At 37.0% G+C, this 20,524-nt stretch overlaps 1 non-coding gene across 1 annotated transcript; it reads left to right on the top strand.

Annotated features, from left to right (window-relative positions):
• The first annotated feature begins 20,131 nt into the window (after positions 1-20,131).
• LOC127125019 (small nucleolar RNA R71) lies at positions 20,132-20,238 on the top strand. The gene has a single exon (XR_007804485.1). It is a non-coding gene; the product is annotated as a small nucleolar RNA R71 (small nucleolar RNA).
• Positions 20,239-20,524: the final 286 nt, after the last annotated feature.

Raw genomic sequence — 20,524 nt, 5'->3', positions numbered from 1 at the left:
GTAAACCTCACCTTATCCTTAGTGATTGGATTATAAGTCTTCCATACTTATTATAGGGTTAACCCCTCACTAGTATGTTGAAGCTCTCCTGACATGGTGGATTGTTGGTTTAGGTTGAGTTTTCTCCCTTTGATAACAAAAGACCTTAAGGCTTTTGGTCCAATCAATTCACCAATCTTTGAGATTTTTACCCCGAACTACGAGGTTTTGATCCTACCTTTATGATGGTACGTAGGCAATGGGTTCATCCATTCAAACAACAAAATTTGTAAATATAATCTATTCTCTTCTCATCCCCCCAATCTTTTGCACATATTTTAACAAATACCAATCTACAACACACATTTGCAAAAAGAGGTTCCCTTAGAGTACTAAGGATGTTTTGGGTGCATAAAACCTTCCCATTTCATAACCAACCCCCTTACCTAGATCTCTGACATTTTTATTAGTTTTTGATTTGGTAAAACTTCTTACTTGGATTTTGTTCGCTTTTTAGCCTTTCCTTTGGACAAATAAAAGTGCGGTGGTGACTCGAATTATATGTTTCCCTTTGGTTTAGTCAATAAACCATAAGGTAACGAATACCCCACTACAGTATGTCATATGGTATATGGAAGTTTAAGAAGAACACTATGAAGTTGCTTGCTTGGATGTGGCTATCTTTATTTGATGCCTTCCTCTTTATCTTGCTATTTGTGTATTGATATTGCTTGATTCTAAAGTCCAAAGGAAAAGTGGGTTTCTTATGACATTCTTGTCTATTGGATTGCATCCCATTGGTCAGATCTTTTCAACTCTTAACTTTTAAATTTTTGCTTAGGATTAGTCTTTTCATCTCCTCCCACTTCTTAAATTTCAAATCTCTCCCCTCTTTCAAAACCTTCTTTGCTTGTGATTTCTAAACTTTGAATTTATTGCAAATTATAAACTTTGGCCTTATGCCATTGCATTTTTTAACTTCTTTTTCTTAATCAAACTTGAAAATGAACTTGACCATACTAGACTTAAAATTTCAAAAGACAAAAAGAACTAACACTCATTCAAACTCTTTTAGGATTTTTGTGCCTCTTTTAAACTTAAACTTTTGTTAAAAGCAATCAACTCACTTTGAAATTGTTACCACGAACTACGAGGTTTTGATCCTTCATTTTTATGTTGGTACGTAGGCACAAATCCGAAGGTCTTGTCAAACATAAAAATATAATTAAGGAATTCTTTTCTCATCCCCACACTCTATTTATTGCAAACATCTTTTATACGAAAAAAACATACACACATAAAAAAGGGCTCCCTAGGAGTACCTAGGACACTTTGAATGCTAACACCTTCCCTCTGTGTAACCAACCCCTTACCTGTAATCTCTGGTATTTTATTAGTTTTGATTTGAAAACTTCTTATCTTTGGGTTTTGTTCGTACTTTTCCCTTTTCCTTTGGAAACAATAAAAGCATGGTGGCGACTCTGGTTTTGTTGACGTTAAGTGAATCCATAGCTTAATGGTCATGAATTTACCGCTACAAATATCAACAGCAATTTGAGGACAGGTAAGTTCTAAAGTGTGAAGCATTGTTAGTCTTCCCAAAGCGGTTGGTTTGGTCACTTTTTCCTCTCCAACGGCAAGTCAGTTTCCCTAGCTGAGTTGTAGGCTCACATTCTCAACGGTTGGCATAGATCCAGCATAAAGTTTTTATCCCCCGCAAGTCCCCAGCGGAATTCACTCCTGATCCCCGCAGAGTTGACGATCGTCAGTAGATCCTTTCTCTTTCCCCAGCCAGGGTTTGAGTTATTCAGAGACAAATGACTTATGTTCATCCCCAACATTTTTCTCCGGTTGGTGTTTCCATCCTGTCAAGATTAGCCGAGTGTTGTAACGATGGTTCAAATCAGTGACATTTGTATCCTTTGGGATTGTTTTGTTAGCATAATCATCAATCATATACATGCACATTCACACATCAGATATTTCATTATGCATGTTATTGCATTTGATTCCTTATTTTCTGATCCTCTGCTATGGTGTAATTATTTCTCCATGCAGATTTGGTGCATTTGTCCTTCCTCAATTATAGAGAGTCATCCCCTTAAGCAGAAAGAATTTAACCTTTCTCAATCCCCACTGAGTTATTTCCTCATGGATGATTATTATTTTAGCTTCCTCCCTAGTTAATTATCTGGCTGGAACCATTCCCATGAGTTATATCCTCATTGGGTTGAGTCTTTGTTTAACCGTTTCTTTCTAGCTTTTACCTAGATAGATACTTTTGGTCCCTCAAGAGTTTATCGCCTAGTAACTGGCAATATTCTAGATTTGCGAGTACTTTACTTTTACCCAATACCCGATAATAGTAATCTACTTCCTATTATTTTTTAAAAGGGGATTGGTTTTATGTTTCCCTGGGAAGTCTATCCTAGATATGTTCACCTTAACCGATGACGGATAGTCCCTCTTTGTGGTTTTCTACCCAGTAAAAAGGTAGTTGTAATCCTTATTTCATTCTCTAGAGAGTTAATCCTTGATATGTTCATCCTAACCGGTGACGGGTTTTCACTTCTTTGCGGTCTTCGACCCAGTAGCCGGTAGTTGTAAATCCTGCTTTCCCCTGCTGAGTTTATCCTTAATATGTTCATCCTAACCAGTGACGGATATTCTCTCTTTGGTATTCTATCCAGTAACCGATAGATATAATTCCTACTTTTTCAGGAAGTCTATCCTCGATATGTTCATCCTAACCGATGATGGATATTCTTCCTCTGAGTCTATCCTTGATATGTTCACTTTAACTGGTGACGAATATTCTCTCTCTTTGGTCTTCTACCCAGTAACCGGTAGTTGTAAATCGTATTTGATATTTTCCCTAGTAGGATATTCTTACCAAGTGATTGGTAATGAATACACTTCCTTTCTCCTCAGCGGATCATCCTTGATATGTTTACCCTAATCGGTAACGGATGCCCCTCTGTCAAAGTACATTATCTTCTTACCCAATAACCGGTGCTAGATAAAGTACTTCCGGTACTCCTGTGTTGAAGATCTTTCTTCCCCAATTGATTTTTTATGTGTATTTCCCCAGTGAAGTCGCCAATCCCCTGTTTGGTTCAGGTATTTCAACTTTGTTCTAATTCACCTGTTTCCTCCGCAGATTTTTTCTATTTCCCGACCGAGTCCTTCAAGTGATTTATTTTCATGGAACTCCCTTATGTCTCCAGCAGTTTTTAAGTCGTAGCCTGGCCTACGGGCAACACTTTTATCCCACAGAGTCTTTGTCTCCCTATTGAGTGTTCCTTATGAAATGCATTTTGCTCCTGTGGACTTTTACTCTCTCCGAATTCCTTTCCTTTGTGGCAACATCTTTCCCCTCAGAGATTAATTTTAACATTTAAATCAAATACATCACGAGGTCTCTTATGGACCAAAATTTGTTTCTATATGTTGTTATTTAAGTCCATTCTACTGAGTTAATACGAAGATTTTAACCTTCACATCCTCAGTTAGAATGTCCTGAAATAGGGGCAGCTGTAAGACCCCAATTTTGACCCTAAGATCCCTCATGTTATCTCATCATATGCATTAGCTTTGGGATCACACCTTGGCATCCTTCTTACCCCTCATTTATTGGGTTTGCATTGGGAGAGGTCACCAAGAACATTTGATTGTATCATACTTTATTTTTCATTATTGACTAACCAAAATGTCAAAGATATGTCAATGTATACTTTGTTGCTTTTGTAGGTAGTGTGCATGCTCACCCATGCTCTATCAAGCTCATATCTAAGGTTTAAGACCCTCGATGCAAGGAGTTCAATCAACAAATGGTTCACAATGGCTCTAGAAATAATATATGGATCCCCATGATCTTCACATGTCATTTTGGATCAAGAAATCATCAAGAGTTTGAAGTTTGTTAGCCTTGGAAACCCTAATTCATCTGGGTGTCTTGTGTGACCTCTTCAACAAGTTTCATCAATATTTGATCAAATATTTCAAGGGAAACTTCATATTACATCATCTTATGCCTATATGGTCCTTCATGTGCCCTAAAAGTCAAGATAATATCAAGCTAGCAAGATGGTTCATGATGGTTGACCAAAGAAAGTCAACTGATCAAAACTGGGGTTCCCTAGACCCTATCTCCTAAACTTTTTGTCATATGAGAATGATTCCAAGAGCAACGTTACTCAAACTGACATTCTAAACAACTTTCATGTTGAAGTCAATAGCTAGTCTTGCTTGGAACGTCATTTTTTATGGTGAAAGATCATAGATCATTTTGTTTGAACCCTAGTTTGGAGATCAACTTCCCAAGACCATAACATGCTCAATTTTTTATGAGATGAAAGCCACTCAAATTCCATGATCAAATTCAAGATGTATAATTTAACTTTTATGTTTGGGTGAATTTTAAATTCAACTTGCAAATGCATGTTCCAAGAGGAAACATTATAGGTCACTTTGGACCATTACCATTGAATAAGTGATTTTCCTCAACTTCTAAAACGCATAACTCCTTCATGCCAAATCTAAATGAGGTCAAAATGGGGACCAAATTGAATATGTTTGAAGGATATACAACTTTGATTAAGCAACTCTTTCCATTTTAAGTCCATGGAAAAAGTTATTCAAGGTGGAAGAAGTGAACATTTGACTTGGTACTTAGAAAATTTTCAAATATGTTTGATTTTCCAAACTTCCACCTCAAATTTCATCATGATCCAAGCTTCAAATGGAAAAGTATTAAACATGAAATTTGTTCCCCTTGATCTCACCTTTACCAAAAGTCTAAGATCATCTTATTTGGATCAAAATTGAAGGACTTGCACATGGGTGAAATGTGAATTTGAAGCAACTTGAAGGTGATTTTTCAGAAACTCAATCTCTTCGATTCTCTCTCAATTCTTCACCATTCTTTGTGATTTGTGGTTGTCTGAAGTCCTACCAATATAGGCAACAAGATTGAGTTGCTTTGAGGTTAAATCGAAACAACTTAGTTCATGATCCTCAAAATTCAAATCCATGTATCTTTTAATATACTTGGAATTGGAGAAAATTGAGGTCATATTCGTGATCCTGAGCATTTTCTCTTTGAAATAGTGTCCTTGTTTGTCATTTTCCATTGAAATGAAGTTGGACCAGTCCGTTGGAGGTCACCAGAGAAGATGAACAGTGTGTTAGCACACCTCCTGGCCATCTGATCATGTTTGAATGTTATAATCTGAACCATTGTTTTGCATTACCACGCGTACCTTAAGTTGACTAGAGCGCATGATGGAACGCACGCGTGTGGCCATCAGATCTGCCACCTCAATTAATGAGGGAGATCTGATGGCCATTGTTTTTTTGATTTTCTTTTTAATTTCTAATTTTATGTTTAATCTATTTATTTTGTTTAATTCATAATAACTTCATTTTTAACCCAAAAAATATGGAACTTTCACCAAAAATCTTTAAATATTTTCCTCTTTAATTTTCTGAAATTAATTTTTTTTTGGATTAATTTTGATATTTTTTATGAATTATTTGTTTTTGTGCATATTTTTGATTGTTTAAAAATACTTCTGACTTTTCAAAAATTATGAAATTTTTTGTCTAAGGTCCTTTGATCTTGTTTGACCTAGGATAAATCTCTTAGCCATTTATTTGGTGTTTTGAAGAGAGTATAGGTTTTGACCAAATTAAATTGAATTTAAACGCATTTTTAATTTGATTTTTAATTGATTAATTGTGTAAAAATTATGTTGAGTCATTTTTATTGACTTGTGATGTTTGACTATGTGTTTGGGCCTTGGTCAATGTTGATTTGACTTTTGTTGGAATAAAATCATTGGATTTAGGGGATTGATGAAATGTACATTTCATCTCCCAAAATGAATGAATGATTTTAATTTGATAAAATTCCTCCCATGAATAATTTGTGTTTCTCTCATCTCCCTTCCTTCTTCATCTTCAATCCCATTCTTTCCCATCCCTTTCATTGATCAATGAAATCTCAAAATCCTAAGGCTAATTGGTTCATCAATAACCTTGTGTTAGATGAACCAATACAAGTATGGATGAGATAGGTCCATCCTTTTGATCTTTCTTTTTCTTTTAGTGTGTGGTATGTTTTAGGAGTTTGGTTCATTATACCAAATCTCTAACATGCATTAGCACCTAAATTTTTGTTGCCCGACCTCAGATAGTTGTGACTTCTACATAAGTCCAATTACGATTGCTTAACATAGAGCTAAATTTGATCCTAAAGGCATAACATTATAGTAAGTGAGATTGTAAGTCTCCCATATTTCATGGTATTGTATGGAAACTTGGCCTTTTTTCCTTCCTTTGGAAGATGTCTTGGTTCAAGGATCCATGCTCGTGAATAGATGGTTGAGTGTTCTCCAAAGAATGTCTTAATCAATTAAAAAGCAAAACTCCACTAATATCTAATTAACTTTGACTAACACTAATTATTATTGACTTTTTATTTATTTTCAAGTCATTTACTTTATGAAATTTAATTTCAAGTCATTTATCATTCATTTCCATTTCCATTTCATTAACTTGTTTATGTTTATGTCATTTTTCACTTTGCTCATTTGAGCCTTATATTGTGATTGTATATATTTGTTTATGTTTGTGGTCTTAGGACCTTAAGATACCTAATAAACAACAAAAAAAAACCTAAAAAATGTTTGTGTGGACTGTTGGGTTAGATCTGAACTTTTAGACTTAGGATGAGGCAACATTCCATATGCAAAAGGACTTGGCCAATGCCAACATTTCTGAGACCAAGTTGTTGTAATTTGAGCTTTCATCTGATGCAAGTATTAGGATCCACTTGAATCCATCTGCTACATGGTCTTGATGCAACTGTTATTTTGATCCCATGCCTAATACCTTCTTCTGAGTTAATCAAGGAATATTTCATCTGATACTCAAAAGACAAAGGAGACTGCTAGCTATGCGATTTGCTTGCTTGAATGTGGCTATCTTTATTTGATGTCCTGATCTACATGATGCTTGATATTGCTAATTATTTGTTCATTATTGCTTGATTCAGAGTCCAAAGGGAAAGTGGGTTTTCTATATGACATTCTTGTCTGTTGGATTGCATCATATTGGTCAGATCTTTTCAACTCTTAACTTTTAATTTTATGCTTAAGATTAGTCTCTTCGTCTTCTCTCACTTCTTAAATTTTAAAGTCTCTCCCCTTTTCAAAAACCTTCTTTGCTTGTGATTTCAAAACTTAGACCTTATTTAAAATTAGAAACTTTGGCCTTATGCCATTGCATTTTTAAACTCTTTTCTTAATCAAAATTTGTAAATCAACTTAACAATATTGACTTAAAATTTCAGAAGACAAAAAGAACTAACACTCATTCAAACTTTTGGGCCCTTTATGCCTCTTTTAAACATAAGTACGAACTACGAGGTTTTGATCCCTCTTTCAAATTTTGGGCCCTTTGTGCCTCTTTCAAATTTTGAAATTGTTACCACGAACTACGAGGTTTTGATCCCTTATTTTTATGTTGGTACGTAGGCACAAGTTTGAAGATCTTGTCAAACACAAAAATATAATTAATGAGTTATTTTCACATCCCCACAATCAATTTTTCTCAAACATCTTTTATACCAAACACATATGCACACATAAAAAAGGGCTCCCTAGGAGTACCTAGGACACTTTGGGTGCTAACACCTTCCCTCTGTGTAACTCACCCCCTTACCTGTAATCTCTGGAATTTTATTAGTTTTAATTTGAAAAATTCTTATATTTGGGTTTTGTTAGTACTTTTCCATTTTCCTTTAGAAACAATAAAAGTGCGATGGTGACTCTTGTTTTATTGATGTTAAGTTTATCCATAGCTTAATGGTCTTGAATTTACCGCTACAGAAATGAAAATGGTTTCTTCACCAAAGTTGTAGCTCTTTTATCCCTCTTCAATTTGGTCACAAATTTGACATCATTTGGATTTTGCATGAGGGATTTATGCATTTTAGAAGTTGAGAAAAATTGCTTGTTCAATTATGATGGCCCAAAATGACCTATAATGTTTCCTTTTGGCATATGTCCTTACAAGTTGAATTTGAGGTTTATCAAAGAATCAAAGTTGGGGAAGGGATCTTTAAATTGATCATGAAACTTGGATGCCCTCAATCTCATAAAAATTGAGCAAGTTATGGTGCTTCGAAGTTGACCTCCTAACTAGGGCACAAACAAAATGACATATAAACTTTCACCATAAAAAATGACTTTCCAAGCAAAACTAGCTTTTGATGTCAACATGAAAGTTGTTTGGAATGTCATAAATAGTAACTTTTCTCTTGGAATAATTTTCATATGACAAAAATTATAGGAGATAGGGTCAAGGGAACCCCAGTTTTCACTAGTTGACTTTCTCTGGTCAACCACCTTGAACCAACTTGCAAACTTGAAGTTCTCTTGATCTCCAGGACTCATAGAGGATCATATATGTATAAGATGATTTTAAATGAAGTATTCCTTGAAATATTTGACCAATTTTTGAAGAAACTTGTCGAGGAAGTCACATAAGATACCCAGATGAATTAGGGCTTTCAAGGCAAACAAGCTTCAAACTCTAGATGAATTCTTGATCAAAATGAAAAATGAAGAACATGGGGATCCATATATGATGTTTAGAACCATTGTAAACCATTCCTTGATTGATCTCCTTGCCCTGAGGGTCTCAAACCCTAGTTGTGAGCTTGATGAGGCATAGGTGGATGCACACACTACTGATACGTCTCGTGACTGTATATAAAATATAGTATATCGGATACTTGACTGTAAGTGCACATTCCAGTCGTTTTAGTTTTAAAATATATCGAACCCACAAGGACCGATGTTCAAACTAATGCTACCGACGTTACTATGTTTAGCTAAGGGAATGATTTTTAGTAGTTTGGTTGAAGAAAATTAAATCTAAGGGAAGTTAAGTTTTAAGAAAATATTAATAGAAGCATATCAGTATGCAACACATTAATCGCCAGGGATTCGATAAGTCACCAGTGTATAATTTAAGTACCAAATATCTTTCAGTAGAAAATACTTATTGATCGCGACTTTATGAGTCGATTTGGGGTAGTAACTGCAAGTGCACAGTTCTATCGCGTAGTTTTAAAAGATATCGATCCCACAGGGACTTATGAATCGATATACCATTTTCTAAGGTTACTTCGTAAAGCTAAGGCGGATGATACTTGGATTGTTTGGGGGAAAAGTAAAACTAAAATTAGATCTAAATTAGATATCAATTAAGCGGATATCGGTATGTAGTTCGTCGTAATTAGGGAATCAAATCTTCGTTGGTTTCTTGGTTTTAAAATAAATCTTTTCAGTAGACACTATTGATTAAAAGCTTTTTCTCAAACTCTCGCTCTGTTGAATAGACCATGACTTTATATTAACGTAGTTGTCACTTATTTGTTAACTCCAAAATCACTTTTTGAAAACAACAGAATCTATAGAAACTTTTTTTAAGAAAACACTAACCGTTTAAACACCCTCGTCTCAAACTCTCGCTCTATTGACTTAGATTATATAATTAAACTTAAATGCTTAACTCTCGTCCTCACATTTAACCTTTAAAAATACTTTTTGAAAAAGATTAGAATTTAATTAACTCTAAAAATTGCTTTCGCCCTGATTTAGAATTAATGTCCAATTTACACTGTCCAGTTAAAAACTCAAACTTTCGTTCTATTGATTTTAACTTCTTTATGTCTTTTACTCTCGTACAAAAACTTTGGGATTAACCCTGTAAATTGAGACCATAAAAAGAGTGACTTTATTTTTAAATGAAATTAAAACAACTTAGTTTTGATTCCTTCATTCCGCTTACTTTACATAGCGATATCTAAAATACTTAGCCGGACATGCTAAACGGGTCTAAACAATCATCATGCTTAAATAAAACCATCTCAGGCAAACAGTATAAATAAACAGCAATGCAGAGCATATATAAATTAAAACAATAAATTAAAGAACCTGAATAATTAATAGCAATCTTGAACACTCCACCACAGACCGATTGGATTTGTTCTTGAACTCTTCAATCGGACAGGAAAATAAAAGCGAAGGAATAAAATACTATGATCTAACGTAAGGTTAGATCCAGTAAAAGATACACAATAGTTTCCGGTGTAGAAACTATTATGTGAAAAATTAATTAAGTGCTTGAAATATTGACTGGAAAAGAAAGAAATAATAATTGCTAATAAAATAGAAAGCTGTAGAAAAGTAATGCTGTAAAATATGCTTGCACGGCGGAAAGAGACGGGGCTTCAGGGTTGGATAAAAGCAACTATTTATATTAATCAACTTTTGTAACGGTTTCCAAAAATGCCTTCCGTAAGTAGTCTTCACGTTCCAAGAGTCAAGCGAAAGAATAGGCTTCAACGTGCCTCTGTTGCACGTTAAAAGCCAAAAATATAGGAGAGGGGTGTGACGTTCGTCACACCATGTGTTACGCTCGTAACACAAGGTAGCAGGGCGTGACGCTCGTCACACCTTGTGTGGCGGTCGTCACAGCTTCAGCGCTCCTGGCTTGTGATTGTTGGCTGGGCTTTAGTGGAATTTGCTTCTCATTATCTTTTTGCACCCCCTTTTCTTCCTTTTTCACTTATGCTTCAAATAAGTTACCTGAGAGAAATAGAAGGAAAAATACCAAGTAATATCGAATAAAATGAAATAAATCGAAACAAATAATAATATAATTTAATTAAATCGAGTCCAAAAATGTTATATTATTTCATGTTATCAAACTCCCCCATACTTAGACCTTTGCTTGTCCTCAAGCAAGATACAGTATAGAAATCGTTTAAAAATTTAGCCAGATGAAATTTCAAAACACACATCAATTTGTACTAGGTTGCAAGTAAACCTTGTTTAGAAGTAACCTGGGTTTAATCTTGACATCAACAACTACCGTTACAACCTCAGATAACCTCACCTTATGCAAACCAGTTCGAGTCATGCTATTATAACTAGCCTAGTTCCTTTACTCTTATTTCACCCGTTTTCATTCTAGCGAAATCACATTAAGCCCTTTATCGTTTCACGCACATAGTGGAGTGACCGGTTAGTGATTCTGATCCCCTTTTTAGCTTGAATTTCTGGTACATAAGTTGGATAACTTTGTTATTTAGTCCATTGCAAATTGCGGGGGATCAGACCGTTGTCCGCCCTACCAAGTTCAGCACCAGATACCTGCTGAACCAACTCATAACGGATCTTTCGTATCATGCTTTTGTATGATCTGCAACCTTTAGATTAAATGATCTGGTAAGGATCACCTAACTTAATTAGTGCATTTCCTGATATATATATATATATATATATATATATATATATATATATATATATATATATATATATATTTTTGTTTTGGGAATCATTCACTTATATTCATCGGCTCTCCACGTAGTTTGCTATTAAGATGGTGCTGACTTCTTGTATAAACTACTCGGGGTTACTATAAAACTAAAAGTTCAAGGGATTGGTATAATAGGTACTTTTCCTGATCTAACATGTTGAGGTTTGTTTAGAGCGTTGGGGCGGTAATAATTTTTGTCTTAATTTTACTCAAGTTTTGTAAAATAAGCAACCTTTATACTTATTGAGTGTATTCAATTTTTGTGATGGCTCAAGAAAATTAAGGGGAATAGATAATAAGAATTTTTTTTTATATAAGAAAAGGAAATAACAATGAAAGGGAAAATAACATACTTGAAAAGGGAAGGTTGAAAGAACAAGGTTTTCCCCCCCACACTTAACTGAAACATTGTCCCCAATGTTTCAAACAAAAGAAATAGAAAAAAGAAAAAGAAACTAAAGTCAATGTTGCCTGCCGCCTCTTGCTCTTGGACCTGGTGATCGTTGACGTACTTCTAAGTCGTCAAACCTACGGAGCAACTCAGTGAACCGCTGGTCGGTTATGGCATTTCTCGCTTCCTGTTGTTGTTGCATCTGGCGCATCATTTGCATCATTTCGAGATTCTGCGCTTGCATACCATCAATAGCATCCATGATGTCGTCGTTGGTTGCTGGCCTTCTTCGTCGACGACGTCGTGAGGATGGACCAGCTGCGTTATCGGAAGGGTTGAGCGGGACTGATTGTTGTGCAGGAACCTGATCACCTTGCTCCATTTCTTCAAACTCGTCTGGAGGCGGGTTTGCGTGTGAAGGCTCGGTAGCTTCGGGAGCAGTCAGATCGTAGATGAAGCGGTTGGGGTTGGTGACATCTGTGAGGGCAATGTTGGGCAGAACAACGCTTGGGACTTCTTGGTTGTTTACCATAAGATAGTACCCTCCGCCTACCCTGTTTTTGATTAGGCGGCTGGAGCGACAGTAACTGGTATCCATAAATAGGGGTGATAAAGATTCTAAATTTTGGAGTCGGTCCCCTAGATTTAAGCCAAGTGCTATTGTGGTTAGTAATCCTCCAATAACAAAAGGTTGGCGGCCTCTAGCACATAGGGTGCGGATATGATGAAATAAGAAAGAAGCAGCATTTACCTTTGTATCCCTTGCAAAGACGCAGTGGAGGAAGAATAATTCCTTCGCGTTGACTTTGCTGTTGTTGGGTCGACCAAAAATAGTGTTTTGCAGGATGCGATAAAGTACCGGATGGTTGGGTTATGTATATGCGAAGCAAGAAGTACATCCCAGTTGTTGGTTTCCACACCGGATATTTTTCTAAAGAGGTCGAAGGCATTTATGTGCCACTAGGAGTTCGGAGGTATTCTTGGGTGGACTTGACCTTCTACAGGGAATTGTAGCATGGTACTTAATTGGTTCTGGGACAGTGAGTACTCGGTGTTGAACATGCGGAAGGTTGCGGTACCGGTTAAGTACTCGTCTTCACCGGTAGGAGTGTTGTACGAATAAGAACTTAAAAATTCTAAGGTGAGGGATGGGTAGGTAGGTTGATTGTGTGTGCAAAGAAAGGTTAAATCAGCAAGGCGGAGCATCCATTGTATACCTTGAAGTAATCCTAATTCTTGTAAACAAGTTGAATCAGGATACCTGGTGGATACGACACCTCGCTGTTGGAACCGCTCGAACTGCTCCCTTTGATAATTATCATCTTCGGATCAGAAGATGATATTTTCGATTTCTTGGTTTCCCGCCATACTGATAAGTGGGTTGAAAGAAGTAAAAGGAAAGAAAATGAAATGTATTTTATAGAATGGTTTGTGGTGTATGGAGAAAGGTATGGTGGGTATTTATAGGAAAAAATTTGGAAGTTGGAAAGGGAGTGGGTGAAAAATAAATAAATGTGGGTAAATGTGAGTAAATGGGTGAATAAATGGGGAAGGTAAAAAATGGGGTGGTGTAACGGTCGTGTCTCCAACGGTTACTAACGTTCACCTAGTCTAAAGGTGTCACGCTCGTGACAGAGGTGTTACGGGCGTCACAGGCACTTGGTGTGACGACCGTGATGGCGTGTGTGACGCTCGTCACACAGGAAGTTTGCAACGGTCACTGCATGCGTTCTTCATAATTTGTTTTTTACTATTATATTTTATTTTTTTGTTATTTTCTTTTGCTTCTGTTTATTTTATTTTGCTATTGTGATACTTTTAAATTTCCTTGCATGCTATTCTACTACCATAATATGTGTATTTCTTTAACAGGCATAGTAATTATTAGCATATAGTGGATATCATTATTTGTAATTATAGAAATCGCATAGATCAAAATAAAATAAACCAATAATGCAATAGCTTCATAAAATAATCATAATGTAACATTGGAAGACCAAAAGCAAACATGCGAAAGAAAAACAAATACTAATATTAAAAATAATGTGAAACAAAATTAATAAATAGCCTAAACTAAAACTAAGTAACTAAGAAAAACAACTTCTAGCCACTTGCATGATCTCTGGCTGGAGGAGCAAAGGAGTTAACACGGTTTAGCAACTCGTGGAATTGATTTGTCATACTGCTCATGTATCCCAGAAATTCTTGTCCCATGTTATCTAACTCTTCTCTGAGGGCGTCTTGTTCTGACATCAAGGCTTGAATGATGGTGTTATAATTATCTCCGGGCATATGATGTCTAGGATCGGGTATTGCCGACTCTTCGGTCGGGATGGGTTGAGGAGGAGGGTCAATATCATAATAACCAGATGGTGTCTGAGGGTCAGACTCAGCAGAAGGAATCTGGTCGTCACAAATCTCATAGTCCTGGATGGATTCAGTAGATCTAGCAGGAGAGGGTATTCCGTTCAGATTGTAGAGCCAGTTATTGCGGTTATGAACACTAGTCCTCGGACTAGGCAAGGTGAATAGGCAAAGAACTTGGTTGTTAATTATAAGCTCAAACTCTTCAGGCCCGAGGTTTTCTATAAACATAATGTTGAAGAGGAAGGGTATACTCATAGTCGCAATGCCACAGAAAGGGCTTAGGTCAAGCATAGGTTGACGTAATCCGATAGAATTACCAATCATGGTTATCAGTCCGCCTATTTGAATTGGTGCTCGTTCATCTAGGATAAGGCGGTCAAAGTTCTCCAACATAAAAGTGGCACCATTCACAGGACGGTTCTGCGAAGCACAAAACATGATGAAGAGTTCATCACGTGATATTGTAGTAATATTTGACTTCTTCCCAAAAAGGGTGTGGGCCAGGATCTTATGGAAATAACGAAAGGTCGGGTTATGTATGTTTCTAGAGAGAAACTCATGTTCCTCGGGGTCGTCATTTTCAGTCAAGCTTCCCCAAAAATGTTCAAGTTCTCTATATTCAAAAAGGTCTTCTTGGCTCACTGTGAATGTATCAAAAGAGGTAGGGAAACCTAAAAGGTTGGTAAAATCTTGAATGTTAAATTGATACTCCATGTTGAACATTCTGAACTGAATGAAACCTCTGTTTATTCCTTTTCCATGGCTGGGTAGATAGATCAGGGAGCTAAGGAATTCTAGCGTTAGTCTCCGGTAAGTGACGAATTGTCTTCGGATAGGAGTGGTTTCCCACCCTATTTGACTCAGCAAATACATGACACTCTCTCTTAGTCCAAGGGCAGTCATTGCCCAATCATCAGCATACAAACTAGGTAGCATCTCTCTCTCTGCTAGTTCCTCAAACTTTTGTTTCTGAGCTTTCCCTCTGAATTTGACACCCATACGATCAATTTGTCCCATCAGGTTAGTGTTAGCTAGAGAAAAGAAAAACAAGAGTTTTAGTCAGGATTTGGCCAAATGCCGAAAGAAGAAAAGAAGAAAAATTTTATAAGTTAAAATAAATTAAGAATGAATACTAAATAAAATTTAAAAGAATAATTAAAGAAGAAATAAAAATAAAAATATTTGTGGGTTGTCTCCCACGAAGCGCTTTGTTTAATGTCGCAAGCTCGACATAAAAACTATCAAATATAATCTATAAATTCTGGAGGCATTACGTCTAAGTGCAGGGCTTGCGAATCTTCATTGTTCTCTGCATAGTGATAATGTTTTAGACGCTGCCCGTTTACGATAAATGGTTCCATAGATTTGCCTTTAATTTCCACAGCTCCACTAGGGAAAACATTAGTAACTTGGAAAGGGCCTGACCATCTAGATCGTAGTTTTCCCGGGAATAACTTAAGCCTAGAGTTGAACAAAAGGACTATATCGCCTTGTTTGAAGATTTTTCGGGATAATCGTTTGTCATGCCATTTTTTCGTTCTTTCTTTGTAGATTCTGGCATTTTCGTAGGCGTCTTGTCGAAGTTCCTCTAATTCGTTTATGTCAAGAATTCGCTTTTCACCAACGGACTTATAGTTTAAATTTAGATTTTTAATAGCCCAGTAGGCCTTATGTTCTAATTCTACCGGGAGGTGGCAAGATTTTCCATAAATAAGCTTAAATGGGGTTGTCCCTATGGGAGTTTTGTAAGCGGTTCGATATGCCCATAAAGCTTCCGGTAGTTTCGATGACCAGTCTTTCCTTGAGGTGGCGACTGTTTTTTCCAATATTTGTTTGATTTCTCTGTTAGACACCTCCACTTGTCCACTGGTTTGAGGATGGTAAGGTGTCGCTACTCTATGTCTTACACCATACTTAAACAGTAGTTTTTCGAGTATCTTAGATATGAAATGCGATCCACCATCACTGACTACTATTCTTGGGACACCAAATCTCAGAAATATTATATTCTTAAAGAGTCTAGTTACTACTCGTGTGTCGTTTGTTGGAGAAGCTATAGCTTCAATCCATTTTGATACGTAGTCAACCGCTACGAGTATGTACTTGTTACCGAAAGAATGTGGAAAAGGTCCCATGAAATCTATTCCCCACACGTCGAAAATCTCTACTTCCAAAATGCCCTTTTGTGGCATCTCGTCACGTCTAGATATGTTTCCTGTGCGTTGACATCTATCACATTTCTTGATAGCCGCATGCACATCCTTCCATATGTTTGGCTAATAAAGACCGGCTTGTAGGATTTTGGAGCAGGTCTTGGATGTACTTGCATGTCCACCATAAGGAGCGAAGTGACAGTGTTGGATTATATTTTCTATCTCTTCTTCAGGTATACACCGACGGAAAATACCATCGGGGCCTCTTTTAAAAAGTAAAGGGTCATCCCAGTAATAATGTTTTATGTCATGGAAGAATCGTTTCTTTTGTTGGTAAGATAAATTAGGTGGAACTATTCCGGCAGCTAAATAATTGACGAAGTCAGCGTACCATGGTGTAACACATATAGCTAAGGTGGTCTCTACCTGTTTATCAGCTTTATTTTCTTCCAAAGTAGCTATAAGTTTATCGTACGCGAAATCATCATTGATCGATGTTCTTTCCGGTTCCAGGTTTTCGAGTCTAGAGAGGTGATCTGCTACTACGTTTTCAGTTCCTTTCTTATCTTTGATTTCCAGATCGAATTCTTGTAGCAACAAGATCCACATTAGGAGTCTAGGTTTAGCATCCTTTTTTGTTAAGAGGTACTTAATGGCGGCATGGTCAGTGTAAACGATTATTTTAGCTCCGACCAAGTAAGAACGAAATTTATCTAGTGCAAACACTACTGCTAGAAGTTCTTTCTCGGTTGTGGCGTAATTCATTTGTGCTTCATCTAGAGTTCTACTTGCGTAATATATGACGTGAAGCTTTTTATCCTTTCGTTGTCCTAAAACAGCGCCCACGTCGTAATCACTTGCGTCACACATTATTTCGAATGGTTCATTCCAATCCGGGGTCTGCATTATGGGTGCGGAGATCAATGCTTGTTTAAGCGTTTGAAATGCTTCTAAACATTTATTGTCAAAGATGAATTCAGCATCTTTCATTAATAATTCGGTCAAAGGTTTAGTTATTTTAGAGAAATCTTTAATGAATCGTCGGTAAAAACCGGCGTGTCCTAAGAAGCTTCGTACTTCTCTCACAGTTTTCGGAGGTTGAAGGTTTTCGATTACTTCTATTTTGGCTTTGTCTACTTCAATTCCTCTATTTGATATGATGTGTCCTAAAACAATTCCTTCTTGTACCATAAAGTGACATTTTTCCCAATTAAGTACTAGGTTTACTTTTACACATCGCTCTAGAACTCTTTCTAGGTTTTCAAGACATTCTTCAAAGCTTTGTCCGCATACGGAAAAATCATCCATAAATACTTCCATGATATTTTCGAGAAAATCGGCGAATATTGCCATCATGCACCTTTGGAAGGTTGCGGGAGCATTGCACAAGCCAAACGGCATTCGTCGATAAGCAAAGGTACCAAAAGGACATGTGAATGTTGTCTTTTCTTGGTCATCAGGATGAATTGGTATTTGAAAGAAGCCTGAGTAACCGTCTAGATAGCAGAAATGAGAATGTTTTGCTAATCGTTCTAACATCTGGTCTATGAATGGTAAAGGGAAATGATCTTTTCGGGTTGCTTTGTTTAGTTTCCTATAGTCAATGCACATTCTCCATCCCGATTCGATTCGTTTGGTTATAGTTTCTCCTTTTTCATTTTCAATAACTGTTATACCTCCTTTCTTTGGTACTACGTGTACAGGACTAACCCATTTTCTATCAGATATAGGATATATGATACCTGCCTCTAACAACTTTGTTACTTCCTTCTTCACTACCTCACTCAAGATCGGGTTTAGTCTCCTCTGATGTTCCCTAGAGGTTTTACAGTCTTCTTCTAGCATGATGCGGTGCATACAAATAGAAGGACTTATTCCTTTAAGATCAGTGATGTTGTATCCTAGTGCGGTTGGATATTTTCTTAAGATATGTAGGAGTTTTTCGGTTTCGAGTTTTCCTAGGTTTGCATTAACTATCACTGGTCGTTCAAGTTCTAAGTCTAGGAATTCATATCTCATATTTTTGGGAAGTGTTTTCAGGTCGAGGGTTGGTTTCTTAAGGCATTGCGTAGGGTCCGGTGTTATTGCTAAACATTGGTTAAGTTTGTCTTCTACACGATAGTCAGACAATTTGTCATTCTCTAACTCTATTTCTTTTATGCATTCATCGATGATATCCATGAAGTAACATGTGTCTTCTATTGCAGGTGCTTTCAAAAATTTGGAAAGAATGAACTCAATTTTCTCTTCTCCTACTTCGAAAGTGAGTCGTCCTCGTTTTACGTCTATGATCGCACCGGCGGTTGCAAAGAATGGTCTTCCCAATATAATGGGTGTAACTTCATCTTCTCTAATGTCCATAATTATAAAATCGGTTGGAATGTAGAATTGTCCTATGCGCACGGGAACGTTTTCAAGAATTCCTACAGGATATCTAACAGAATGATCTGCTAGTTGCACAGACATTTTAGTTGGTCTTAATTCTCCCATTTCCAGTTTCTTGCATATGGGTAAAGGCATAACACTGATACCGGCTCCTAAATCGCATAAGGCTTTATCTATGACAAATTTTCCTATGTGACAGGGTATAGAGAAACTACCAGGATCCTTAAGTTATGGAGGCATATTCTGGATTATGGCGCTACATTCAGCAGTGAGTGTAACGGTTTCGTTATCTTCAAGTTTCCTTTTATTAGAAAGAATTTCTTTTAAGAACTTAGCATATGAGGGCATCTGCGTAATAGCTTCTGTAAACAGAATTGTGACGTTTAATTGTTTCAGTAGGTCAACAAATTTTTTAAATTGGCCCGCATCTTTGGTTTTAATAAGCCTTTGAGGGTAAGGGATAGGTGGTTTATATGGTGGTGGAGGTACAAAAGGTTCTTTCTTTTCTACGGTTTCCTTATTGCTCTCTTCCTTTTCCTTAGGTTTACTTTCTTCCTCAGTTGACTTTTTAGAGTTTTGGTTTTTCATCCTTGGATCAGACGGTCCTTCTACTTCCGTTCCACTTCTTAATATGATTGCATGAGCGTGGCTTTTCGGGTTAGGTTGGGGTTGTCCAGGAAATGTACCAGTTGGGGCAGCAGTAGGCGCTTGTTGTTGACCTACTTGTGAGATTTGTGTTTCCAGCATTTTGTTATGGGTAGCCAGGGAATCTACTTTACTTGCTAGTTGTTTAATTTGTTCGCTAGTGTGTACATTTTGGTTTAAGAAGTCCTTATTGGTTTGCTGTTGAGAAACTATGAAGTTCTCCATCATGATTTCCAAGTTGGATTTCCTAGGAACGTTATTGTTAGGTGTAGATGGGATCGGCTTTTGATATCCCGGAGGTATAGCTGGGGCTTGATTGGGAGCTTGTCCTAGTGTGTATAAAGCATTATTACTCTTATATGAAAAATTAGGATGGTTCTTCCAGTTAGAGTTATAGGTATGCGAGTAGGGATTTCCTTGAGCATAATTCACTTGTTCTGCTTGGATTCCTGTTAGGAGTTGACAGTCTGCAAGAGTGTGACCTTGGATTCCACAGACTTCGCAATTTTGAGTTGCGGCAACCACGGTGGCTGGAGGTGATACATTTAAACTTTCAATTTTCTGGGCCAGAGCATCCACTTTTGCATTAACATGATCAAGGCTACTTATCTCGTACATGCCACTTTTCGTTTGAGGTTTCTCTACCATTGTTCGATCGCTTCCCCACTGAAAATGATTTTGGGCCATGCTTTCGATAAGTTGATAAGCATCGGCATAAGGTTTATCCATAAGCGCACCACCTGCGGCGGCGTCTATTGTTAACCTTGTGTTGTACAAGAGACCATTATAGAAGGTATGAATTACTAACCAGTCCTCTAAACCATGGTGTGGACAAAGTCTCATCATGTCTTTGTATCTTTCCCATGCTTCGAAAAGAGACTCGTTATCTTTCTGTTTAAATCCATTTATCTGGGCTCTCAACATAACTGTTTTGCTTGGAGGAAAATATCGGGCAAGAAAGACTTTCTTCAACTCGTTCCATGTGGTAACTGAGTTGGAAGGAAGAGACTGAAGCCATCTTCTAGCTTTATCTCTTAACGAGAAAGGAAAGAGACAAAGTCGAATTGCCTCTGAAGTGACACCATTAGCTTTAACAGTATCAGCCTATTGGACAAATACGGATAAATGAAGGTTTGGATCCTCGGTAGGATTTCCAGAGAATTGATTTTGTTGCACTGCTTGTAGCAGCGAAGGTTTAAGTTCGAAGTTG

The sequence above is a fragment of the Lathyrus oleraceus genome, chromosome 2 (assembly GCF_024323335.1).
Source record: "Lathyrus oleraceus cultivar Zhongwan6 chromosome 2, CAAS_Psat_ZW6_1.0, whole genome shotgun sequence".
Classification (NCBI taxonomy): domain Eukaryota; kingdom Viridiplantae; phylum Streptophyta; class Magnoliopsida; order Fabales; family Fabaceae; genus Lathyrus; species Lathyrus oleraceus.
The sequence above is the reverse complement of the archived record's forward strand: the minus strand, read 5'-3'. Positions and strand labels throughout refer to the sequence as shown.